The sequence below is a fragment of the Castor canadensis genome, chromosome 4 (assembly GCF_047511655.1).
Source record: "Castor canadensis chromosome 4, mCasCan1.hap1v2, whole genome shotgun sequence".
Classification (NCBI taxonomy): domain Eukaryota; kingdom Metazoa; phylum Chordata; class Mammalia; order Rodentia; family Castoridae; genus Castor; species Castor canadensis.
This window is the reverse complement of record NC_133389.1, coordinates 174,865,196-174,886,520: the sequence shown is the minus strand read 5'-3', so window position 1 is coordinate 174,886,520 and position 21,325 is coordinate 174,865,196. Positions and strand designations below refer to the sequence as shown.

Below are 21,325 nucleotides of genomic sequence, written 5' to 3'. Positions count from 1 at the left end.
GAAAGTCCAGATATCCACTGCCTGCTGGGTAATGAGCACCCAGTGGGGAAATGAGAATTCTGAGATCAATTTCCGAAAGAAACAACTTTCCATTAGTATCACACTGTACTGGCAACTTTTAGGGGCTTTGGATTACCAGCCATGCGATTGCTTTAGTAAAATATGTGCATATCTGCTAAAAAGAATCCACCTGCAAATGAACTATTGGACTGTGTTCTGTTCATTAAAGGGTCTCTTTTTGGTAAGTGCTACTCATTTGAATGAAGTTTTTCTCTGTGTGTAGGGGAAGGGAAGAAGAAAAGGTGATACATGTGATATCCAGAGCCCTGATATTTAGTCCTTTCTGGAATTGATGGCAGTGACTATTTGGGTAAGTCACTGGACTATTATAGCTCTTCTGCCTCCCCCTGTATATATTGACATAGATCCTCATGTACTGTTCTTCTAGGTCCCTTTTACTTCTAACCTGCTATGATGCAAAGACCTTTCTTATAGCAGTGACTCTCAATTGGGTACTATATAGATGAAAAACTCACTCTCTTGAAAGAGGTGAAATCAAGGCATTTGAAAAAACTGAAGCAGTACTCACTTGTGCAGAAGAATGTTAAGCTTGGAGAATAGGTTGGTTTGTTTTTGAGATTCCTCTACAGGCAGAGAGAAATGCTGTGCTCACAGAAGGTGTAATAAAAGCTTCTTCTTTTGTAAAGAAGATAGCACAGTAAGAATATGGTCCATGTATTAGTTGTTGGTTATCTGAGCTAAAGCAAGATGTTTACCCACTCTGTGGTTTTCATCAACTGCAAAGTGTAAACAATAACAGTACGTCAAAAACTTGAAGATGCACTGAGATAGCATGTGTGAAGTACCAGAAACAGTGATCTTTAACTATTTCTGCTTGTCATACTTAATAAGTCCCACTAAATGTGACTGTTTTGTAATATTTTAAAAATCAATACTGGTAAATAGTTCACATAACTCAAATGCAAAGTCTCCTTTATTTGATATTAATAGAGCTATTCTGGATATATTCTGTTATTCTTTTGCTTTTAATCTACCTATGATTTCATATTTAGAGTTATTTATTGTAGATGGGTATTTTATCTTAATCTTTTTATCTCATCTGATAATCTTTTTTATGTAATTAGATCATTCACATTTTTTATCATTCTACATAAGGCTGAATTAAAATCTGCCAGCCAGCTGCTATTTTCTATTTGAACCATCTGTTCTTTGGTCTTTTCTCTCTCTCTCTCCCTCTCTCTCTCTCTCTCATTTTTCTCCTCCCTTACTTTAGGTAAATTGGGTATTATTTTATGATTCCATTTTATCTCTTCTATTTATTATTTATATCTTATTTAATAATTTGTGGTACCCCAGGGCTTAGAATGTATACCTTTTCTTAATCAGAATCTACCCTCACATTATAATACAGTACTCCATATCCAGTGTAAGGTTTTTTCAAGTACACATTTCAAATTCTTTCAAATTCTTTTCCCATATTATTATCTCTGCTTTAAATTGCTGGGTTTTTAGAACAATTCAAAATAAGGAAAAAATGAATTTCATTTTGTTCAGTCCATTTTGGACACTTGTGTAGCTCTGAGCTTCTGCCTGGTGTTATACTTCTGTTTAAAGAACTTCCTTCACCATTTCCTGTCAGGGAGGTCTGCCAGCAATGAATTCTCTCAGTGTTTGTCTAACAAGGTCTATTTCTCTTTGACTTTCTGAAACACACTTTTTTATGAGACATGGTCTATTGAGACCCATGTAACCTCATAAGTACTGGAATTATAGGCATGAACTACTGCACACAGCTCTTCTGAAACACACTTCTTATGATAATAGAGTTCTAGGTTGACAGCCATGTTTTCCTTTCACTGTTTTGAAGATATTGTTTCTTTGTCTTTTGGCTTTTATAACTATAAAAGCTGAAGAAAAAACTGTTTTCTTTTTTACCATTATTCATTTCCATGTCACGTCTTTTATCTCTTCTTGCCTTGCAGACTTTTTGTGTCTTGATTAGAACAATTTGAATGTGACGAAGCAAGGAACATGCATATGTGTGTGTGTTTGTATGTGTGTGTATGTCTTTGTGTTGTGTGTGTTATACTTATCCTGCCTGATGGCCTAAATTTTTTGAATCTGTGATTTGGTGCCAGTTATTCTAGAAAAAAAAATCATGAATGACTCCTTCAGTTACGTTCCCTATCCTGCTCTGTTTCTTTTCCTAGACTCCATTTACACGTATATTAGAATACTTTATACATCGTGTGTGGGATAACACCTTCCTCAGGTAGAAACTGGAAGTCAATACTATAATTTTTGGATGCTTTCTTCTGGTTTTAATTTTGTTGTCCCTTTTCTTCATCTGTTTCAGTTAGGTAATTTATACTGACTTATCTTCAAGTCCATGGATCATTTTCTCAGCTGAGTTGATCCTACTGATGAATTTGTCTAGTGTGTTCCTCATCTGGTCACAATGTTTTGCATTTCTAGCATTCCCATTTGCTTTTGTCTTGTAATTTTCATGTTTTGGCTGTAATCACCTACATGGGTTTGCATGGTGTCCATCCTTTCCATCAGAGCCATTAAAATAATAATCATTAGTTTTAATTTCTTGCCAGACAGTTCCACCATCTCTGTCATACTTGAATCTGGTTCTGTTGATCGCTTTTATCCCTTGAAAGTACTTTTCCTTTGCTTTTTCATAGGCTGGTAAGCTTTGTGGAAGGCCCAACATCCTGTATGGGATAATACAGTTTCACCTAATAGAAACTGAAAGGCAGTGCTATTATATTTATTCCTCTTAAAGATGAATAACAAAAGTTCAGAGGCGTTAAATGACATATTCTAGGTCACTCAACTAGTGAGTAACAGAGCCCCAGCATTTCAAACACCAAATCCAATGTCATTTGACTGTGCACCAGTATCTCTCTAATTGTTAATCCTATCCATTCCCACTCTGGTACCCTTCATGACCTCATACCACATGGCTTTATTTATTTTAGACATTTTTGATTCCTTGATCCAAGAGAGTCATCGAAGCATGTACAATGATGAGTAAGAAATGGTTCTTACCCTTGATTAGCATAGGGTGTAATGTCAACATGATATTTTTTCTGAATGTCTTTCAGACATTCAAAATATGGTCTCTGAGTCACAAGTAACTGTGAAGACAAGTGGATACTGTAAGAGATTTTGACTTGGCCACAGGAAAGCAGTGGAAACAGGGTGACAGTGGAGTTCAGCAAATGAATTTACAATCCTGTGGTATTGTCCCAATTAAGGCTAAGGATCCAGACATTAAAAGGTGTACCTGTACACCAAGGCATATTTTTGCTTGAAACAGAGAACAGACATAATTCTGCCATATGGCTTCAGAGTTTCTCTTTAAAAATATGTAGACCAATGTGCCTCTTTTTATTTTATTCCTTTCATTTTAAATACATATTACCTAGTTAAATCATTGAAATAGTCACAGGAGCTTCTTAAAGGAGCTATGCTTTCAGACTTTTAAATTAACTCAAAACATAAGTCACATCACTTTTCTATTACTGTTTTATGAGATTACTATAAATATTAGTGGCCAAGAGCAGCACACAAATACCTTGTCACAGTGCTGTGTGTCAAAAGTCTGACCTGGATCTTGCTAGGATAAAATCAGGGTGTTGGTGGAGCTGAATTCCTTTCTGGAGGTTTTTCTGGAAAACTGTTTCTTGTGTTTTCCAGCTTTCATAGGCTGCCACATTCTTTGGCTCATGACCACCACCCTCCACCTGCAAAGTTACCAGTGGCGGGTGATTGCTTCTCACATGAGTGCCTCTGAATTCCGTCTGCTCTTCCGCCTCCCTCTTTCACTCCCAATAATCCTTGTGGTTATATCAGTTCTCTGCATAATCCAACATAATCTTCCTATATTAAGGTCAGCTGATTAACAACCTTAATTCCACCTTGAGCCTTGATCCTGCTTTTCCATGTGATGTAGCATTCTCAGCTTCTAGGAGTTTGCCTGTGGATGCCTTTGAGGGGAGAGGGAAGGTCGTGAATCACTGTTCTCTCTGCAACAGACATTAATTGAAGTAAAAATTTGATCTTACTGGCATTCAAATTGCACTTGAGAGTCCACCAGAAGTTATTTTGATATTTCTTTCTTCTCTCTTTCTCTTTTTCTTTTTTTCTTTTCTCTCTCTCTCTCTCTCCTTCCTTCCTTTCTTTCTTAAGTAATAAGGAAGAGTGACAAGACTATGTTTTCCTCCTCTTTCGTAAATGAGTTATTTAGTGTAGCTGATCTGAAACAATTCCCAAAGACTATTCAAGGACACAAAGCCAGATCAAGGTGACTACGGAATTCACTCTTTGGCAGATGCTTATTACATTGGTCATTGGTGGTGCTCAAATTTTGTGAATAGCACCATGTTCCTAAACATAGGGCAGGAATGAACTTGCTCTTCTCCTGGATAAAATATATAGCAAGTATTGTGATTTGACTCACTTTTCAAGATACATAATAACATGAGATGATGCAGCTTTACTGCATAGTGGTCAACAGAATGCTGGATTTGGTAGTATGCCAACTTGAGCAAGAGGAAGATTAAAGAGTTAATCACCAGACAGCATTTATTGAGCAGGCGTACTCTGACACTTTTAAGATTCTGCAGAGAGTATGATCAGTGCATGAGTGCCTATGCACATGGGGGCAGCTGCAGCTGTAGACAGAAGAATGGAAGGAAACCTGCCTAGCACAGTCTTGACACTAGTTTTTCTTTTCATTTTCTGAGTGTTTCTTTCAAAGTAATCAAACTGATCAGTCTTTCTTATATTTGATTCTAAGTAGCATCTGATGTGATTGACAGGTAACTCCTAACTTTAAGCAATTTTTCCCAAAGGAGAAATCCACCTTTAAATATGACTTTTGAAGTGTCAAGGGCTAGTCTGTGCTGGAGAAATGAAAACCCATCACACATGAGATATTTGAACTGCAAAAGCCTTCGAAAAAGCTCATCTCGCCCATTACAATGGAGAAGCTAAACTCAAGAAAACTTACGTGAATTGTTAAAACATTTTGAGTTAGAACTGTAATTAAGCCCTGAGTGCATGATTATACTTTCTACTGCATTGTGTTGTTTAAAATAACACCATCAACAACAATAATAATCTCCAAAACATAGTCAGAAGCTCTTGGAATTTTCAGTATACTTCAGCATATCTAGAAGTCATGTCTAAATCCCTTCTTTACTTTTCTGTGAGAAAAATGACAACCACATGCATGCTTATGTCAGCATTTCACTTAACCTTTCAGAATTCCCAGAAATAAATTCAGTGCTCAGGCATAACAAGTGTAGAAGTTGTTTATGATTTGAATATCTGTGTTGTTTAATCATTATATTGATTGCTTGTGGCAATTTCAATTTTCCCTAGCCCTGAGATTTAATTTTTTTATAATTTTATTGTATATATCTTTTCTGTTAGCAGTTATAAATTCTTAATGAAACAAGATGGAATACCCATCACTAAATCAATCACCCAATCAATCATTCTCTACATAAGCAATGGAAAATAACAATTTTTCTGTGCACTAGAGGAATTGATCTGTGGAAAATTAGATCTTAAATAAAATAATGACCCATTCATATTTAATTGCACTTTCTTCAATAATAGAAGTCTACTTAAAAATTTGCAACTAGTTTCTTTAAAATTGTTAGTGCACCAGAGAAAAACCAACTATTTTAGAATGCTAAACTTTTGAGGGATACTTGTCTGAATTATTCATTAAATATAATAAAATATATTTATTTTAAATATATGTGAAATGTCATCGTCTGTTGGCCTAGTGGCTAGAATCTGGCATTTTAAATATATTTGAATATGTAATGGATATGAATTCATATCAAGTAGATTGATGTCTAAAATACCTTTTTTCCATTTATACACTTTACATTTTAGTGTATTTTTCTGATATTAAAATGCATTAAATAACATAACAGAAACTTCAAAATATATTCTGTTGCTTCCAAAATTTTAAAAAATATTTTCTTTCTTTATACTTCAGTATTAACATAAGTTAAACAGCACGTTTAATTTCTTTCTTCCTACAAATCTGTAATATTGAAACACAAATATAAAAATAATATAGGAAGAGGCTTTTAACAGACTAGGCCTGTGAGTATTCTTACTATTTGCTTTCAGTTTGAATAGTCAGTTCTTCCACTTACTTTATACAAATAATTTATCTAAGAAGTTTAGATAAAAAATAAAGTTCATATAAAAATAAAGAACCAATCAAAGTCATTGTTCTCTAAGCAAAATATTGGCTCAATTTGATATGCTCATCACTGACTCATGCATTTAGTATAACCTAAAGATTTTTAATTTTCACTTTAATTTTCTTCTAAATGAATCAAAAGTGCTTCAAAATAGCAATGTAAAAGGTGCATTCACTTCAGTTATGTAATTATCAACAGGTCAGTGATCTGACCTAGCATTCTGCTAAAACAGCATTATTCTTCCTCACTTGCAAAGGTGAGGGAAATGTGGGTGACTTCACAGGAATCACGTAGTTTAGAAAATGAGCTCTAGTTCCACTGCATGAATCAGTATGAAAGAAGTGTGCAAGGAGGAGATTCAATATCCATAGAATGTGTTATTCAGGAAAGCTTTTATCATAAACTTAATAACATTTAGCCCTTGTAGGTCACAGTAATTGTTCATGTGGAAGAAGGAATGTATGCACATTATTAATGGCAACATTTTCCTCTGTGTTTCTCCTAAGTCCAAAATACTTTTCCATAGGATGGCTAAGAGTATATATAAAGAAATATGCAGAAAAGATGGATTTCTGATCCAAGTTTTAACCTGGAAGATTATATGGGACTGGTATGGATGACTTAGAATGAGAAAAGTAAATAAAAGTGAAGGGTTACTTTCTTATTTGAAAAAAGAGAATAAACCTTAGTAATATGAATGTGATCTTCAAAATGATAATAAATTGAACCGGAAAAAGGCATTAAAACTAAATTCTCTATAAAGAAGTCTAAGTGTCATTAAATAGTAAGCAAAATTAGTATCTTTGGAACTTTGTTTTTTGAAATAATAAAATGAATAGTAGCTCATGTTATCAACATTTAAAAAGTAAATTAAATTGTGAATTACATAATGAGCAAATAATAAATTAGGTGAAATTAGATTGGAAGAACATAGTTTTCCCATCAAAAATGTACAGTAATATGACATTTTGTACTACAAGATCAGAAGCAGTGTCAAACCTGTAACTACACTCCACATCCTCATCAATTTTACCAGCACTTCCTTTCATTCTTTGAGTTTCAAATGTGTCTCTTGTGGGAAGTCTCTGTCATAGCAGTCCTGATTGACTTTGTCTTCTTTCAATATTATCTAATCTTACCCTGCCAGACTCTTATTTGATGACAGCTTGACAGGTGATTAAAGAGTTTTTCCAACATTGTGTTCTTTTTCTTTCTGAAACCCTTCATCTGCTGCAATATTTTTCATTTCATCTGACTAGCATTTTATTTAAATAAAACTCACGACCTCTTAAATTATCAATAGGCAACAGCCACCAAAGATATTGATCTGATGGACAGACAGACACTCAAAGTAAGCAGGAGGAATCCTTACTGGAGAATAATTGCTAAGCAGTCTGTCCATTCGTTAATAAAATGTTTACTTTCTTATACAACCACAACTGCCGAGACAAGCTTATAAACAACAAGGACACTTGATTTTTGGGGGGACAATTTTTAGTCACTGAGTTTGCCAGATTTTTGTCAGAAAATGGCAGTTATGAAAATCTACATTTTTCACAAGCATTATCTACAGATGAATGAATTATGTAACTGAGCAATTCAGGTATGATCAAGTATTTCAAATTGAATTTTTTCATCCTCTGAGAAATTCTCCACTGTAGTTAAGATTGCAGAGGTCTTTGTATTTCCCAAATGTGTAATAATTATTATTCTGTTTTTTTCTTTGTTCTGTTTACTGGCATATAATATTTGTACAAGGGATACATTGTGATATTTACATATGTGTTTACAATATATCCTAGTTAGACTTACCCCGTACATTGTTCTCCCTTTTCCCAGTTCTCCCTGTATGAGAACAATTTCAATAGGTTTCATTCTTCTATTTTCATGTATGAATACAAAATACAGCCACTATATTCACTCTCATTCACCCTTTCCTTATGCCCACCTACCCATAGGTGAGCATAACTGGTACCCATCCTAAGAAAATATCTGTTTTTCCCTTCTGTCTTTCATTTTTTAAAGTTATATTGATAGTCCAAGGGGGTTTCACCTTGATACTTCATGCCTATACATGTCATGCTTTAATCAAATTAGCCCCTCCATTACTTACTCATTCCCTATCATATATAGAAACTATATCTGTGAATTAAATGTATATATTGTTCTATTTTTAATTCATAGGTAGTCATTTGAATGTTTGAAAACATCAAACAGTGTTCTAGATAAACAGTAAATGTTTATCCCCTTATCGTCTCTTTCCATAGGACCATAATATTCAAAGTTTAAAAGACAGAAAGTAGATAAATTAGGTTAAAGCTGTGCAGTGGGTCTTTGATACTGTAGTGACCATGACCTTGGGGAGATAAATTACATCTTAGGAGTTGTTGATCTTTATAGTGATCTTCACATGCCTCTGAGGCTGACAAGAAAATGCTTCTGCAGAAACAACCTTCTTAATAAAGAGTTGAGGTCAAGTGTAAAGTAGAGAAAAGCCTCAGAAAAAGGGAATTCATTCATTCATTTATTTATTCAGTACCTATGTTTGTTTACCCTTTACTAAAGGTCAGCTTAATAAATACAATGGGTCATCCCCATTGTCGGAGAACTTCAGTATGAGAGGGTGAAAAGGTTGTTAGTTAGACGATAGCACTGGTGGGTAGACAGCAAATTAGCACCTGCTGTAAGGAAGCATGAAGGGAAAGGAACATGGTCAGTGAACAACACTTAAGTGGAAGAGGCAAGGAAGGGCTTTTGAGAAAGCTCTGGCAGCTGGAGCAGCAGTTGGAAGAGTCATGGGGCAAGAGAGCAATGGAGGCTCACACAGCTGCATGTTAGTGACTGCCACGCAGGAAATGTGGAAGAGAGGATTGACAAATGAGGCCTGAAAGTTTGGTGCCAGAATAGTTCAAGCCTTGGGAATCAGTAATTCTGCATTCTGAAAACAATGTGATACAATGAAAGTTTCTTAAGTTTGACCTATATGAAAACCCTAGTTGAGATAATCCCTGTGGAGGACAAAGCCTAGTACCTGGCATATAATGCATGCTCCATAAACAGGCGCTATTATCAAAACTGAAGTTATTAATTATAATTTCAGTAGCACAACACTTGCGGGTAGAGACAGAGGTAGGAGAGGAATAGAGGGCTAAGATACAGGATGACCAGAAGAGGATATTTCAAAACTTGCAAATGTCATTAACAAGACACTGTAGTCATATTTCTAATTTCAAGATGCACAAGAACATCGGGAAACAAACACTCAACATGTTGGGCAAATGTCATGAAGACAGAGAAACATCCAGAGACATTCATCCTTATATTTGTTGAAATATTACTATGCTCCCATTGTACATAGCAAGGAAGATCACAATAGCCACAATGGTGCTCATACCTGCAAACACCCATGTTGACCTTCTGTGAACTCGACAGATAAATATAGTTGTCTATGCAGCAGCTCATGGTGATAGGGAGAGGAGAGAGGGAAAAGGTGAGAGGGAGGAAGGGTGGTTTTGAGAGAGAGAGAGAAAGAGAGAGACAGAGAGATCAAAAATGTGTAAATGTGACTGGGAGGAGGGGAATGGTCACTTAGCTATCTTAGGCTGCATCATATATTATGGGCAATGAAGATGATGGATTAAATTTTAAAAGTTTCCCCTAACATTTGCTAAGTGTTCAATAAATAAAATTTCCTGTGTGTTCTTAAAAATCTCTCTCTTCCTCTGTCTACCTATCTCCATCTCTCTTACTGGGTCTCTGAGTCTGTAGCTCAATTGACTTAATAATCTCTGTAACTAAAGGGACTCTAGTTCCCTTTCTAGGGTTATGCCTAAATCCAAACCTTACTATACAACACAGGTAGTATCTATCTGTGACCACCAGTTCGACATCACAGCTTCTGATACTCAGCACACAACTGCTCCCCGCTCACTTTAAAAGTGGGACAGCAGGACGTGTTTCATACAGGAAGCCTAGAGTTTGATAGCTTAACTCCTGTCTGGGTACAAAGAGCCAGTCTTTTTAGTTTTGCTACCTCCTCCTGGCATTGGCTCAAAGAAAGGCTGGTTTCCCTCTCGTTATGGTTCCTACCAACTTCTACACTCTTCCTATCTCCTTTTACCTTTCAAAATCAAGTTAGTTTATCAATAAATGATGCATGTGTGCCACACTATCCCTGATTAAATAATTAAGAGTAAGGGGAAAAGGATTCAAAGTTGAATGAAAGTTTGATTCAGTTTAGATAATTTGAGTTTATTTTTAATGCTATAAACTGAGCTGAAAACTCCTAAATCGGGTAGACGTAGACTGAATTTGAGATAGATGGAGAGCAAATGCATGTAGACATCCAGCAGCCTGGTGAGTATTCAATTCTGATACTCAAGAGAGAGGTCTGGAGTGAGACTGTGAGTCTACACTGGATGTATCAGAGATAAGATCTCTCTGGGATAAATTGGTGAAGTTAGAACAGATTTCCTTTCCTCGCTCCTAATTCTATGCTTACTGAATTTCAATTTATTACCGTTTTTCTTACTTTCCAGTTGAGACCTTGTTTCACAATATGGAATTGACAAAAGAACAGAGCCATTCAGACAAATGACCTTCTGTATTCCTTCAGCTCTATCTTAAAATTTGCCTCTAGTTCTTCTCTCTCCTGGCTACTTTATCCACCTCCAGACTGGAGCTGGGTGAGATTAGTCTTTTGGCCCTATTCTAAGGAATAAAATTCCAGAGATAATGCTGAGAAAAGAAATTAATTCTAATCATAATTATCTTACATGTGTATGTTTTATTTTGACGTATTCCTCTGAGCCCTGAAAAAGAGGAAAACAGGTAAAGAACAAAGTAGATAGTTTGGATAACAGTAGTTGTTGAGTGAATGGTCAACACTGAACAGCAGTGGTGATTAAATTCACAAGGTAATCACTCCGTTTTCCCTGTTGCTTTGTTCAGTACACAGTCATGGAAGAAATGAGTCTGTTAGTATGCTGTCCATTCTGCTGAACGTGGCTTCTCTACATTTGACAAGCTGTTGTGCCCCTGCCATTTCTCCACTGGTCTTGTGCACATGCAGCAGGCTACATAACTATGACTTAATTTAAAAACAAAACAGACACTAAGTATTTAAAACTTAATGCCTTATTTTCTTGGTGACTTTCTTTTCATTTTAAAAATCATACTATTCAACCTAGACAAAGTAACTAATTCCTTTCTATGGCCATCTAAATAATCTGTGAAAATGGTTCAGTGTTTATTTTCTTGGTCTTTATTTCTAAGACTCTCCAATGAAGGTTTTCTCAGCAATTCTAAAACAATCACATTCATGTGCTACCCCTTGTATATCTTGTACAGTTGTAGTTCGAAGCAACAAAAGAGCCTCTGCTGAGGAAAATGGAATTCCTCTGAAAGCAATTACTATTTAAAAAAAAACAAGAAAATGAGACTCACATGTGTTCTATTTCCAATTATCCAGCTGCTTCATTCTCTCCTCACCAACGGAGTATTGCTTCTTTGTTTGGTTAGTTGATTGGTTGGTTTGGTTTGAGGCTATGACTGGAGAACCCTGAACTATTCAGGCATATATTCAATCTCGGACAATTTGCATATTGTCTTTCTATGATATTCAATGCACAGCTGTTTGGAAACATTCAATGTACTTTTGGGCTGTATAGATAGAGCTTCTAATGAAAAAAGCTAAGGCATGGCATTGAAAAACTTGGGTTTAAGATCATATTCAATCACTTGTGTGACGTTAGCAAAATGACTGCACTACCTCTGAATGTATCTTGACCTGATTCTCCTTATTCATGTGCAAAGAAAACTAAGCAACCTATGTGCAAATATTTACTTTATTACAACAATTCTAATGGTGTTCTCCTTATCTCATATGTATTTACTTTCATATGTTACTTTTTTGTCTGCCTTATCTAATACCATCTAAACTCATGAAGACTGGGATTATTGTCTGCTTTATTGACTGCAGAATCTTTACCACCTTGCACAATGCATGATTCTCAGTTGCCATTTTATTCTTTGTTGAAAGAATAAAAGACCAAATGTGAACACAGATTTCTATGTGATTTTACAGTTGCTTAGAAAGGTTATGTTCTATCTGCTTGTTATGCTTATAAATTGGCTAATAGAACTTAAAATTGTTAGAAAGAATCTCATTTTGATTGGATGACTCAGGAAAAATTCAATGTTTGTATAGTCTCCAGAAGACTTTATCTTAGAAAATTAGAAGCTCAGAAGTAAATCTGAACCAGGGACATGAATGTCTAGGACATGTAACCATGATTACTACTACTGTCCCCTAAATTTGTAATTCTGGTTGAAGCAATAAACTTTGTTCCATCTACAGTAGAGAAGAATTGAGCAATTCAAGCTATCAAATAGTATCCAACAGAACCTTAATATAAATAAAGCTTCTTCCTGGTTCCTGTTGTTAATCAGCTTTCTAATGGTATAACAAAATATACCCAAGATGATCAGCTTATAGAGAGGAAGGGTTTATTTGAACTCATAGCTTTAGGTGTTTCTTTCCATAATTGCTTGTAACCATTGCTTTCAGGTGGTGGTGCCACATCACGGTGAAACATGCCGTGGAACAAAACTGCTCACCTCATGACTGAGAAGTGACAGAGAGAAAGGGAAAGACAGGAATCCCACAGTTCACTTCAAGGGCACACCCCAATGACCAAAATACCTTCCACTAGGCCCCACTCTTAAGGGTTCCATCACCTTTCAATTGCACCTTTCTGAAACCCAAGCCTTTAAACACATGAGCCTTTTGGGGACACTAACAGCCCAAACTGTAGCAGTTCCTGTTTCTAGTTCTCACAATAGGAATGTAGCTACATTTGAAACATATATATTAGGTTCTTTGAAAATTTACTTTGTAGACACTGCAAAAGTAGACATACAAATTGGTGATCTTATCTCAAAGTAGGTCTTGAGAAAAAAAAAATCTTGTGCTCTTAGTTGGCACATTTTAGCTTAAATAATACTTCTCAAGGGAAGACATTTCTCACCACGCTGATCTTCTATGTAGGACACATCCAATTCCACTCTACCTAGGAGCTGGCTAATAAGCTGATGACCTGCTTACTTCCTCCCTAAGAAGCAAAGAACCATGGATCCTAAATTCAGAGACTTTGTTTTGCCCCACCTGCCTGTGTCACATGGAATCTTTACTGCCTGTTTGTTACTATAATTAACAGTAAACATTACATTTATAGGATTTCTCTCAGAATTATGTTTATAGCACTCTCAACCCTTTTATAAATAAGAGAACAACTGTTTTAAGGTACTGAGCAGTATGCAAGTCTCTACATAATTGCTGTAGCTGGATTTGCCCACTTTCTGCTCTCATTTCACTTGTCACAGTGGTATCTAATGAGGCAACAGCAAAAACCTGCTGTGTCAATGGCCATATTGTCCTAATAATGAGGAAACACACCTATCTGTTCAGTCTCAGTAAAATTCCATGCCCTGCTTCACCTGGAAAAGATGGAATGCAGTTTCCAAGAACAAGTCAAGGTTTCTTGAACCTTGACTCTGGGAATCTTATGGAGTTATAAAACCTGAACTATCCATTTATATCTATGTATTTGAGGGTCTTTTAAGTGAGTACCTTTCTTGTGTTAATATGACTCATACAGGACACAAAAGCCATGTAAAATCCTGTGTTCCAGTTACTTTATTCTCACTATCTACATTTAGAAAGCAAAAGACCAGGCCAGGCTCAGTCGTATATGCCTGTAATTCCAGCTATTCAGGAGATCAAGGTACAAGGATTGAATTCTCATCCAGGCCCCCCTCCTCCAAATAAAGTGAGACCCTATCTGAAAAACAAACCAAAAGCAAAAGGACTGGGTCAATTACTCAAGTGGTAGAGCTCTTGCCTAGCCAGCAGGAGGTCCTGAGTCCTGAGCTCAATCCTCCGTACCATAAAAAAATAAAAACAAAAACGAAGGACTCTAACTCCTCCGGTTTTTATCGTTAGAAATGGCTACTGCTGAATGAGTGAAGAAAGTTATGCATTGCTGACCTCAGAGATAGGTGCTGGTTCCATCTTTGGGCCTTTATTTCAACTTCTGAAGGAAGTGTAATGAGGCACAAACACAATTTAAAAAACTATGCCAGTGAACTCACAATAATTGACACGCACTTGTAAGGAAAAATACAACTGAACACCTTGAGGATACTTAGTGGTAACTGGAAAATGCACTTGCAATCAAGAATAAACTTCCACAAAAAGGAGGAATGATGTTATACTATTTTTAAAACCTGAAAGTTTAAGGAGAGTTAAATAATAAAAGGTGTAGTCAGCTTTAAAACAGTTTATTCCAAAATTGTGTGAAGGTTTAGTCATCAATATTGATTATCTCAATTTATGAAATGCTGCCCAAATGAAAAAGTTTATTAATTTTTGGCTACATTTTCCTCAAATATTAAACCTTTAAAAGAATGCTATGAAATCTGCCCAATACTTTTAATAAGTGGAGAGTGTTTAAAATTGTTAATTTATTCACATGCTTCTTGTCACGAAGTAGAAAATACCGATACCCTGCCCCCTTCATACGCTCAATGTATTTAAGCATTAGAGCTTAGGGTTTAAATGATGATCTGTACTTCGTCTGTCTTTTCATTAATGAATTAATGTACTTATTTATTTTTAGTTGGGTGAATTTATGTGAAAAGAGAAAGAGGATGCTTTTCTCCTCCACTACTGCATCTCATTCTAAAGATTGATCATTTTCATTGATGCGTATTAATTGTACTTACTTACTTTTAAGTTGCCTTTTAGATCAAACTCAAGTGAAGGGTCATAGAAGGATTGACCACTCTGCTTTCCTCTCTAACATAATGAATTATGTTACTCAACTCCTATCCGGATGAGAATTGCTTTCTGTAGAAAACAGCTTAGACCTTTCGTAGAGCAGTATGCATCCTGTCTGCATTCTGTTTGTAAAATCCTAACCTGAGCTTGTTCTGCAAAATTAAATCTACAAATTCAATGACAGAGCATTATTATATTGAACTTTTAACCCCAAATTAAGATCATCAGTAAATTCATATATCATATTTTCTCTGCCTGGGCATTTTCATATATTGTATAACAATCAGCTTTCCTTGAACGCATGTCTGCTTTCCAGAAAGAGCTTGTGTGCCACGTGTATAAGATGGACATAATGTTCAACTAAACATCAGGATATGTACTCCGTCAAATATTTGTTTTTGAAATACAGTTCAGAAACTATGTGAAATCAGGTTCACATTGAGAAATGTAAGTTATGTGTTCACCTTATTTGTAATCTTCATTTTAAAATTAAGATAATTTTATTGAACTTGTGAAGAGTGACGATCAGGTTGAATATCCCTCATCCAAAAGTCTGAAACTCCAAATACTTCAAAATTCAAAACTCTTTGAGCACTGACATGACACTGCAAGGAGACAATTGCACACCTGATCACATCTGACAGGTCACTATCTAAAAACTAGTGTGCAAAGTTACTTTCAGGCTAAATGTGAAGATATATATGAAACACATAAGACTCGTGTTTAGACTTGGATACCACCACCAAGATGTCTCTTTATGTGTATGCAAATATTCTACAACCCAAAACAACCAAAAGTCAAAAAGCTTCAGGTCTCAAGCATTTCTGACAGGGTCTACTTGGCCTACACAATAAATATTACTATCTTGTCATTTTGTTGCTATGGTGTGAAATGACTAGGCATCTTCAGGGCAAAAAATTATCTGTTCACTTCTCTATCCAACTACTTCTAATTCTTTATGAAGAGCTGTTCAGTCAATCGTCCTAGTTTGGTCTTCTGTGTTCATATATATTAGTAGATCTCTCTTATCCTACCCACACTTTTCTCAAACTTAAATTCCACAGGTACTATTGTCATTCTGTGTGTATCCTCCCAACACTATCAACTAACTTTTAAATGCCTATGAGTTTAGTTTTAGTAGTATAATGAAGTTATTTATCAAGCCTCTTGCTGAAAATGACTAAAATTGGTAACAAAATATTTTCAATTTACAAAAAGAACTGAATAGTTGAAAACATAATAAGGAATTATCAGCTAAGTCTCATCAGACCACAAAAGTAATAGAAAACCTTTAAAAAGCAGAGAAAATGTCGTTCTTGTTCTCACTCTAGACCACATTTGGTCTATTGAAAGTATATTCCTCTCCTAATAAACTTTATTATCATTTTCACTACAAAAAATAAATAAGTAAAAGTCAGTCAGAAAAAATGATGCTACACCTTAAAAAACAGTAATTAGATGGATAGCTAATTTCATAGAAGCAGCAATGGGATTCCAAGGATAACAAAATGATACCTCTAAGATATCAAAGGAAAAACAATTGCCAGCTTAGAAATTTATGCCCAGTGAAAATACCTTGCAAGAATAAAGACATTTTCCTGTAAACAGAAACTGAGAGCATGACTTCTTACAAAATGAAATTATAGAAGATTTACTTCAAGCAGAAAAGTCCAGATATGAGATCCGAAGTACAAAAAGAAATACGGTGAGAAAGTGTTTTAATTATCTACTAAGTCTAAGTAAATGTTGTTTGTGTAAACAATATAAATAATGTTCTTTAGTTTTAAAATTATAAAGTATAAGAAAATAATAATATTTGTATTCACCCAGCAACTTTGCCTTGAAATTAAAATGGCAAAAAGAATGGACAGAACTAAAAGATGAACTTAGCCAAAGAAATCAAGGTGAACTTATAATATCTGAATATCACAACCAATTTACTTTTTTGTACTTTATAGAATATTACAACCCCAAACTACAGAATTCATATAACATTTACAAAAATGGGTCACCCATACTGTTTTATAAAGTAATTTTAAACATAAAGATCAAAGGTTAAGATCATGCAGAATGTGTTGTATGTCCACAATGCATTTCAATTAGACACCAATGATGCAAACATAAATTAAAATCTTCCATATAAATCAAAATTTAAATCCACATGGATCCTCAAAACTACTGCAGAAGTAAGAGTGGTTAGAATAAGGATAATAAAACATGCCATAGTTCTTCATTTATAGAATCCAGGTAAAGCCACTTTAAGAGAAAAATGTGTAGCATTAGAGGTACCTATTTTTTAATGGGATAAAAAGATATAGTGAGTATAGTAAACATTAAAAAGAGCAAGAAAATAACCTCAAAGAAATGAAAAAAGAGAACTAATAAGATCAGAAATTAATAAAATAGAAATTAGACAGACTGAAGAGGAATACTAATGAAAAATTGGTTCTTAGAAAGGCAAAGCATATACTTACCTGGCAAGGGAGATACCATGATTGCGAAGGTGGTTTTCCCAGGTGAGGCTCACCCATTGCACTCTGGATGTGCTGACCCCTGCAGTTTCCCCAAATGCAGGGAACTCCCTGAATTAAAAAAAAAAAAGAAAGGCAAAGCAAATTAATAAATCCCTGATGTACTTAATTTGGTAGCTGTATCAAAAACAATTATAGAAATGAAAAAAGTGAACACCACTACAGATAGTACAGATAAAATAACAATAATATTATGAAATATTGTATCAATGCACAAAAAAGAGGTTTTGGTAAAATGAACAATTTTGAGTAAAAGCATAACTTCCCAAAGTAACTCAAGAGGAACTGGAAGCCATGAATTATAGCTGAATATTAAAAATTTGATTTTGTGATCAAAAACCTTCCATGGGAGAAGTTCTATTCCCATACAGCTTTTCTGGGAAGTTCCACCTAATACTAGATAGAGAATTCCAGTAGAACACAAACTCCCAGAAAATAAAAAAGAAAAATAACTGCAAGACTAGTTCAACAAAATCATTTATTGTAATCAATCAAATTAATAAACTAATGGGAAAAATATGCCTTACCCAACAAATCTAGAAAGGCATTTGATAAGTGTAACAACTTTTCACAGTTTATAGAATAAAAGGACTAGAAAATAAAAAAGAAAAATAACAAGAACTTTCTTAACTTAATAAACAGTATGTACAAAAAACCTACAGCAAATACAGTACACAGTAGTCTCCTTTTAAGGGTTTTTTTGTTTGTTTTGTTTTGTTTTTTGTGATACTGGGGTTTAACCCAGGACTATTCACTTGCTAAGCAGGTGATCTACCACTTGAGCCACACCTACAGCCCTAACTTTTAAGGATTTTTGCAGTACCCTACTCAGCACTTCCTTGAGGTGTTAGCCAAGCCATGAGGCAGTAATGAGAAACAAAGAAACAAAATATGTAGGAAAAAAGAGACTAAAACTCAGCATTTGCAATTTATTTGTATATCTAGAAAATCCAAAATAATCTGCAGTTACTTATTTTAGATGTAGTAAACAAATTTATCATGTTTATGAATATAAATGAAAACACTTTCATAAACTGTATTTTTACATGAGTAACAATCAAGTGAAACTTGAAAAAAGAAGCCACTTACATGGTATCAATAAATGTGAATTTTCTAAGAGTAAACCTAAAGAAAATGGACAATACCTTTACACAAGAATTACAGACCTTAGTGTATGGTTTAGATCGGAGGTCTCATGTGACATGGATGGATGGTTGCTCATTCACACCCGATGTTACTGTCTGTCCTTCACACCAGGTATTTCCTGCCTTGATGTTTCTGGCTACTGCCTTAGTTCTTTTCTGGTAGCTTTATTTACACAGTAAAATTTTTTTGTATTCTAATGATTTGCCAGTGACTACCAGGAAAGGAAATCCAAAGATTATTTAAGAGACTGCTTCCTTTTCACTTTTTGCTTAGACAGGTAGGTGATAGATGATAGATAGATAATAGACAGAGGTAGTATGATTTTTCATTATAATTACTTTATAACCTTTCAGATTTGAGGTAATATACTCTACTGATTTGCATTGAAGAGGAGAGTAGAACATTCCTTACCTTAGATACAAAGCATTCAAAGAAGCCTGAACAAATGTCTACAGAGGTCTGTTCAAACAGTATACGCTTAAAACACGAAATGTGTTTAGATATGCATAAAACAAGTTGGAAGTTCCTGAAATTCTTATCTACAAAATGCAAATTACCTTTTGATGCATGAAATGTGAGAAGCTCAGTAAGAAACATAAACCCAGCAAAATTCAAGACAGATGCCACCTGAAAAATGTCTGTAATCTCTGAACCTTTTCCTGTTTTTAAAAAATTGTTACAACCTCACCATTTAGTTACTTTCATTCGTTTTTAAAGACAGTCTTTTCCCTTAAGTGGCACTAAAACTTCTATTTCTCTTTGCCTACCCTCTTCTCCCTTGCTCCCTCTCCAAATCTGCTGGTGTTTGTAACTTCTTTATGATGGGTGTAGTCCTCTCCATCAGCCATGTGGGTAGTTGAACCAAATTCACCTGCCTACATCTCTGCTGCCCTGACTGCCAGGAGACACTTCTAGGAATCCAAGTTGGTTATAGGGCCTGGGGTCCAGGGGATTATACTGCCAAGTCATAATTAGGGCCTCCTCTTTCATTCCAGCATCCCAAGAACTCCCTGAGATGTCAACCCTAAGGTTTTGACCCTGATCTTCCAGGCTTCCTGGATTATAATACCATTGCCAATGTGCAAAACATGCTGTGCACCCTAACTTTGCCTTATTGTCACATCTGACCCTTTCTGTGTCCTATCTCTTCATGTCCTGCTATCTTCTTCTAGCTTAAATGACTGCAAGACCTTCATACAGATTTCAATATCAAGATTAAACAGGTGACAGAAATTTTTTTACTTAAGCAGAGCTTTCTTCATCCCTTAAAACATAAAAACAGGATGGTTTTCTATTGCATTCATGGAACTCTATGCCTGCCATTGTGTTTGGTGGCACCTATCAATGACCCAAGTAGCCCTCTTCCCCCAACAGGTGTAATCATCCAACCTGAGGCAGTCATTGAGTGATGTCCTCATTCCAACCCCTCCCCCACCGAACTGCAGTGTTCAAATAAAATGGGAGGACCCTGAAGAAAAGTGCATAGATAGCAGGTGACAAAGCAAGTGTTAGCGTGTGAAGACATAAGGGTGTCCAGGAAAGAACACAGATTTGGGACAGGTTAGGCTTAGACCCCAAACGAAGCCTTCTGAGTAACTGTAACTGAGCAGTTGCTAAGCTTCTGAATCTCAGTATCCTCATGAATAAAACAGGTGAAGAGTACCTTCTCTGCTGTGATCCATAAGGATTTGAAGCAGCAAACTTTTGCTCCAATGACTGGGGCAAAGCAGGTGTTCAATACAGTGTCTTTATTACTACTCACTGAGAATCTTTCCCTTCAGTAGCTTAAAGCTTGGACTGACAGAGGGACTCAAGTAGTAGAGTGCCTGCCTAGAAAGTACAAGGCCCTAAATACAACCCCTAGTACTGCAAAAAAAAAAAGAAAACAAATAGTAAGTCTTATAAAGTGAATAGTATTTGTCTCATTTAACAGACAAGGAACCCAAGGCTCAGAGAGATTAAGTAACTTCCCCAAAGTCAAACTAATGAAAATGACTGCATCTGGAGACCAAATCAAGTCTTCAGGCTTCCAGTCCATGGTAATATTTTCATTAAACCTGATGGCACAAGAATTGTTTAAATTTTGACATGTTTATATTAAATGCCAATCCTCTCATGGCATATTTTTAATGTGTGGATATTGTTATACATTGCTTAATTGATTCTGTTGGTTTCAACTGTTGCAATTATAACTTATATGTGTTTCATTTTGATTAAAAAGACAAATATGAAGGTTCTACTCATACTGTCTGTGGATTGTTTCTGCCTATCTTATAAGTTTACTAACCCTTGCATTTTAGGAAAATATACTCTCACAGTTAAAAGCCTGAAATTAAAAGTAAAAGACCACTTTTATCATCTGATTTACTTAAAGATAAATCACAAGATTTTTAAAGTAATGTCATAATTGATGTCACGGCAGTAAGGTGGGCATTGGACTAAGTCTTTTATGGGCGTCAATAGTGAATCAGATATTCTTTACATCCCAGCAATTAAATAATAAAGGAAAAACTAAAATATGACAATATCATTAAATCTCACTTAAA

The 21,325-nt window shown here is 35.3% G+C and overlaps 1 protein-coding gene and 1 pseudogene across 9 annotated transcripts in view; both read left to right on the top strand.

Annotated features, from left to right (window-relative positions):
* Sphkap (SPHK1 interactor, AKAP domain containing) overlaps positions 1-21,325 on the top strand; it is a 157,327-nt gene that overhangs the window by 4,663 nt on the left and 131,339 nt on the right. For 3 of the 9 annotated variants that reach the window (XM_074071912.1, XM_074071913.1, XM_074071914.1), the window contains exon 2: positions 284-370. The exons of the other annotated variants lie outside the window; for them this stretch is intronic. The gene's annotated coding sequence lies outside the window, so the exon portion shown is untranslated. The remainder of the gene's footprint in view (positions 1-283; positions 371-21,325) is intronic. 9 annotated transcript variants of the gene reach the window in all.
* Positions 17,569-17,698, top strand: LOC141422754 (U1 spliceosomal RNA; annotated as a pseudogene).